Here is a 6,965-nt window from a genome sequence, read left to right as displayed (position 1 = left end):
ACAATAGTCTCCCCAGGAGCTAGACATTTGGAATGCACAACTCTCAGGCTCTTTCCCAGGATGCCAAGGAAAGAGTGGATGAGTGAAGGGAGGAAATCCACTGTTCGCTGGTGTACTCCACTAGAAACACACCCATTGCCAGCTGTACTTTTGCTCTAAATAAAGAACTAAAAAGCCCAACGAAACAGGTCTTGCTACTTTCTAGGACCAGCAGGCTTGGACTTTAAATAATCTTATTATTGACTCGTGGCTTAGATTGACTCAGCTCAAGAACTTCAATACTGCCTTCTACCAACCCAAGTAAAAAAATCCATTTATTCTTAGCTGGAGACTCAGAGTGGTATATGATACTTTTTTGTTTGACATTCTTTTTTATTAAAACTTTGATATGGGATCATCCTTAATAGAAATATATTTGGAGAACATAGTTGTAGGGATAAGACAGAAAGAAATATGAGTTTAGAAAACATCTTTGCTTTTCTTCATATCTATCATACTTTTCATTGAATATACCTATCATGCCTTTCATTGAATATATATGTATGTCTATATATGTCTATATGATTAATGTTTAAGTTTTTCACAATGAACAATGAGTTTTTCCTGAAGTGACATTTGAAGTTTCCAGGAAGAAGATGGGGCCCCACAACAACAACTCTACCTGGTTGATATGACGTCATGATACTGATAGCGCTACTACAAGACCTGTTTTGGATACCAGCTGCACAAGACGATCCCAACTTGGTTAGCTGAAATGGTGCACATCTTGTACAACATTCTGGCCAGACCTCCACAAAATACTCAAGAGACTATTTGCAATTTTAAAAGACATTGATCTTGAAATTTAACCATCATTTTACTTTCACAGGATCCCCCAGAAAGAACGTCGCCCCCATGACAGCTGGAAGTAATTCTAGAGGACGACGTCCCCTCTCCCAGTAAAGTTTACCCCTGGGTTTAGGGACATCATTTAGGGGTTGGGAGGTTGGGGGAGGAATTTTATAAGCTCAAGGATCATTTTGAAAAAAAAAAAAAGAGGGAATGATGGGATAATAGATTTATATTTGTGAGTTACTGCTTTTAGACAAATATATTGGTATCAATTCTTGTATATTGAAACAAAGTTAAATTATATGGACTATTGTATGCATGCATGTTTCTATGTCTGTTTAAAACATTTTTATGTATTGACATATATTGTATTGATATATATATTGTATATATTTACCATATTGCAATGTACATTTCTAACTCTGATTAAGATACTTATATAATGTTTGTGTATTGATGTATATTTGCCATATTGCAATGTATATTTGTACAGTGTTTATATTTGGAGGTCATTATCCTCATTTGTTACACAGTTGTTTATTGTCTTAGTCTTTAAGTTAGATAGATATTGAGAATTATATAGACTAATTGTCATCTAAGTTTGTCATTTATAATTAGACTAATCAGGTTCTTTAGATATATAGAGATTATACTCAGTATAGATAGATAATCTTCAACCTCTTCAAAGAGCTGTAGAAAATGGCCTTTAATCTAACTCAGAGTTTCGTGATAGTGAGACACAATTGCTCCTGGCTGGCTCGCCAAATTTATAGGCAGACATTAGCCCGAGGCGAACACGCCCCTTAAGGGGCGGGACTTATCCCTACACATAGTCTTTGCTTTATTTCTCTCATATATGTGTTTACCAGTGTGGAGGCATTTACATGGGGAGCCCTGGGTTCGATATTGGATCCTTCCTGAATCACAATCCATCTTATTCATTGAAACATAGCACTTGAGGTGAGTGCATACCTTGTTTACATGATTTCTAGGGTTAGGCGTCTTGTTCAGGGAATCTCTTGTCTTCACCTTCTGAGAACTGGAATTACATGTGGGCTACCAAGCCTACACAGTATTTTGAATAATTCTGGGAATCTGAATTGTGGTCACCGTGCTTTCCCAGAAATGATGCAAAAGATTGACTTAGTTGTGATTGTTATTGCTCTGATAAAGCACCATGACAAGAGAAACCTGGGGAGGAAAGGATTTATTTGGCACTGTTCATCACAAAAGAAGTCAGAACAGGAATTTAAACAGGGCAGGAACATGAAGGCAGGAGCTGATGCAGAGACCGTGAGGGGAGCTATTTACTGGCTTGATCATTATGGCTTGCTCAGCATGCTTTCTTATTGAATTCAGAACTGAGACAGCCCAGGACTGGCACCACCCACATTCAGTTTGGCCCTGCCCCATCTATCACTCGTTAAGAAAATGTTTTACAGTTGGCTTTTATGAAGGCAATATTTTTCAATAGATGCTACCCCATTTTAGATAACTCTAGCTTGGATCAAGTTGACATAAAACTAGCCAGAAAAATAACGAACCTATCTCCAACACCATAACTTTTTAACTAAAAAAAAAAAAATGTGGTCTCTTACCACTCTTTTCATGAGAAAAAAGACAAGTAGCTATTAGTTATGGCTCTCCATAGAGCCAGAGGTTTCACCAGCAATAGTGATTTGTTCATATTGGCGGCGACTTTAGATTTGCAGTTTAAGACTGAAATTGAAACAAAATGACAGTTGAGTAATTATGTCCCTTCATATTTGTTATGGTTATTAGATGAAATAATGCACACAAATACCCCAAAGCTTTCAAAAATAAGATCATCTTTATAGCTATTTGCAGTTGCTGAGGGTTAGTAACACCTTGGTAGCCCACAGACATTTCTTTCTTTTCTGTGGGATAATTATATATTTCCACATCAGTTTCTAGGTGAGTCAGGACAAAGTTCCCTATGGAAAGAGTGTATCCATCTGTTTTATGCTGGTTGTCCATGTAATAGGGGTGAGATACGCTTCATCCAAGTAGAACTGCATATGTGCACTGACCCACAGATGAGTCGTGACTCCACGCTGGCATAAGTGTAAGTGACAGACACACTTTTGTTGTAGCCAGAAGATTAGCAGAATTCTGCTACAGCCCACTGAGGATGACTGATGTCGTCATTACTAATTGCTCAGAATCCATAGCTATAAATTACAGTGTGATGGGGATGGTGGAACTGGCTATGGAGTGAATGTAAAACGAGAAAAGGTGAACACTGTGGTTACCAGTACTTTAAGAATGCAGAGAAAATAATAGATATTGCCAAAGAGAGGAAGAAAGGTTGAAAACGAATGGGAGAAATGTAGAGAAAGAACCAGACTGAAAACCAGGATTTTTCCACACAAGATGCTTACTCAGCCTCTGTCAGAAAAACACCAGACAGCTCTAATTACTTCAACCAGGAGGGAATTTATTATAATTTATTAGGAATTTGGGAAATCATGACTAAGATTACTGCTGCCTGCGTGTTTGCAGAAGGCTTTAAAATGTGCCCACTGATTCAGAGAAAAATTAATTGATTGTTGCTTCCTTTCTGCCTTTCAAACCCTGAGATGGTTCTCCTCATTTAAACATAAGTGATTTCAGGATTCTGACAGAAAGGGGCTTGGGATATGTAGTTTCTGCAACTTGTAATATAAGGAGAGAAATATAAGGAAATAGAAATATAAAGAAGTAAAAAATAGTTGATGAAGAAACAAAGACAGAAATATACCTAGTAAAAAATCAAATAGAGAAATGACTTAATAAAAAGAAAGATGTACCAATGAATCAAAAAAATTTAGAGAAATAGAAAATGAAGTAATATATGAAGTGACATTAGAATTGTGAGTTAGTGGCTTATTGAAAATCGTTTCCAAAATGGTTTCATATTGATCTATATATGCAAGTTTATTGTAATTGATTAAAATGGAAGCAAAATAAAAAGTAATGGTTACTTTTTCAACCCTCAGTACACTGTGAATAGTCTGTAAATAACTAAACAGTACTGCTTAGAGAAAAACAAGAGAAAAGTCTGTACATGTTCAATACAGACAAGAAGGCAATTTTTGTTGTCATTTCTCTATTTAAATATGTTCAGTACATGGGAACATTGCTTGCTGGTGCAAAAGACCAAGTTTATACTACTGTAATTCTTCTGAGTTTTTCCATGTGATTCATGGTCAGTCATTCAAATAGCCAGACTTTGGGAGGGAAATAGAATGTCCTTATAATGTTTCAAGGACTTTTGTTAAAGCACAAGTTGCTGATGCTCAGGATCCTGAGATTCGTCGCAGTTGTCTCAATTAGTGGGCCAGAATATCTACATAAGGACCACATCATATTGCTTCTGACTACAGATAGTGATCACATTTCTCAGTTTCTGGATGAAAATTAGATGGATATGCTTGGTAGTTGATAGATTCTTCCTACTGATTCATTAAACTCAAAGGAGGATCTATGATAATAGAATTTCTCAGTAACACCCATCAAGTATACCAAGTTAGCAAAGGCAAAGACTATGGATTATGGCAGCTGTCCATGGACTGATTCAATTGAAGCTAGAAGTGGCCATGGTTAAGGAGAAGGCTCCATGGTACACTGATACTTGCAGGAGTGTGAGGATCTGAGTTTAAATCTCCAGAGCCTGCATAAAGCTGGATGCAGAGATGTGTGCCTGCACCCTCATGTTCTTCTGGTGAGATGTTCGAGGGAGAGACAAAGGAATGTCTATATCTTTGTTAGATTTCTATTTCTGTGATAAATCAGCATAATCCAAAGAAACTTTGTAAGACAATGGTTTATTTAACTTACATATTCAGAGAGGGAAGTCTAGGCAGAGATGAAAAGGAAGAATTTGGAATCAGGTATTGAAGCAGGGGCTGTAGCATGAATAACAAAAACTCAGAGATAGATATTGGGGTTCAATAAGAAGATCAGAGAAGCAAATCAGCCAATCACTAGAGAACTTTTACCTCTACCATATCTTCAGATTGAATAGGTGAGATCCTGTCTCCATACTCCAGTGAGTTCCTATCTCTTCCCCCCTTTTTTTTCATTTTTTTAAATTTATATTTATTAAAGATTTCTGCTTCCTCCCCGCCACCGACTCCCATTTCTCTCCCCCTTCCCTGATCAAGTCCCCCTCCCTCGTCAGCCCGAAGAGCAATCAGGGTTCCCTGCCCTGTGGGAAGTTCAAGGACCACCCACCTCCATCCAGGTCTAGTAAAGTGAGCATCCAAACTGCCTAGGCTCCCACAAAGCCAGTACGTGCAGTAGGATCAAAAACCCATTGCCATTGTTCTTGAGTTCTCAGTAGTACTACTCAGCAGTAAAAAACAATGACTTCTTGAATTTTGCATACAAATGGACGGAAATAGAAAACACTATCCTGAGTGAGGTAAGCCAGACCCAAAGAGAGGAACATGGGATGTACTCACTCGTATTTGGTTTCTAGCCATAAATAAAGGACATTGAGCCTATAATTCGTGATCATAGAGAAGCTAAATAAGAAGGTGAACCCAAAGAAAAACATATAGGCATCCTTCTGATTATTAACCTTCATCAGGCAATGAAAGGAGACAGAGACAGAGACCCACATTGGAGCACCAGACTGAAATCTCTTCCCCTTTATATTCCTTTTTCCACCCAAACAAATCACTCCTCTCTCCATCTCTCTAGTGCTGGGATTAAATGTGTGGACACCCAAACACTGGGATTAAAGAAAGTCACCACCACTTGGATCTGTTTCTGGATTGATCTTGTGTAGCTCAGGGTAGCCTTGAACTCACAGAGATCCATTTGTCTTTGTCTCCGAAATGTAGGGATTAAAAGTGTGTGCACCACTTCCTGGCCTCTAATGACTTAGTTTTGTAATCTGGCAAACTTTATTTATTAAAGTACAAATAAAATATCACTATAAGAGGGCATGGGGAAACCCCTTTACTAGCTGAGTCCCTATGGCTTGTCCAGTCTGCTGTCTTATAAAATCCAGAAAAGTGTTCAGAGATGTCACCAGCCACAGAATCACCCTCTCTTTTCAGTCACTGATCAAGATAATCTCTAACAGATTTGCCTGTAGGTCAGTGAAGTGGAGGCATTTTTTCAACAGGAGTCCCCTCTTCGCCAGGTGCCTCAAGTTTGTGTCAACTAGACAAAAGGAAAAACATTTAACCTAAGCATCTTATAAGCTTGTGAGTCATTTACTGGCTTACTCAATTTTGATCAACAAAGACCTTCTCTCATATATGGTAGAAGTCAAAGATCATCCCAAGGTTGTCCTCTGATTTTTACACACTGACACCCACAGTCATATATATATCATTTACACACACACACGCACACACACACACACACACACATGTGCAGACAAACACACACACACGCATGCACACACACATATACACGCACACACAGATGCATACACCCACAAACACACACACGCATGCATGCATGCACAGACATGCACACACATACACATACATGCGTGCACAGACATACACACACACACACGCATGTGCACACACACACACACACACACCACTGACCCTATTCCCATCTAATATGCTACCACTGTTATCTTCCCACAGTAGTTTAATAGACATTTGACCAAATGGAAACGGCGCTTCTCCTCTCACATAAATAGACAGAAGATCAGGGGTCACAGCACATATGCTGAACTGAGAGTAGCATATATTCATGACTTATCTTGGCGCTATATTGATCCAAATGTTCATTGTCAACAGGGGCCTGAATCATGTAACATGTCACAATACTGTGTACTGGTTCATTAGATTTATGAGATCATGTTAATGGAAAGTAACTAATGTTCTGGATGCCTTAGCAGGACCTGTGGTCTAAGAGGTAGAAGATACACTTACTGTTTCAGAAACATGATTATTCACTGAGAATTTTAGTGGTCTCATAATCTGGGCCCACTGAGACATATCTTTCACTTACTAATAAAGCATAAATTCTATACTTGTAAATTCACTTGTGTTTTAGAAGTAACATTGTTTGAAACTAGAATAGTGCCTCAGGCAATTAATAGGATGGAATAGAAGGATGCTCACTTTGAAAACAAACGCAGAGCAGGAAAGGGCTCCAAA

This window comes from Microtus oregoni, unplaced genomic scaffold (genome assembly GCF_018167655.1).
Source record: "Microtus oregoni isolate MIOR12 unplaced genomic scaffold, Mior012 000010F_ref0000083, whole genome shotgun sequence".
In the NCBI taxonomy this organism is placed as follows: domain Eukaryota; kingdom Metazoa; phylum Chordata; class Mammalia; order Rodentia; family Cricetidae; genus Microtus; species Microtus oregoni.
The sequence above is the reverse complement of the archived record's forward strand: the minus strand, read 5'-3'. Positions refer to the sequence as shown.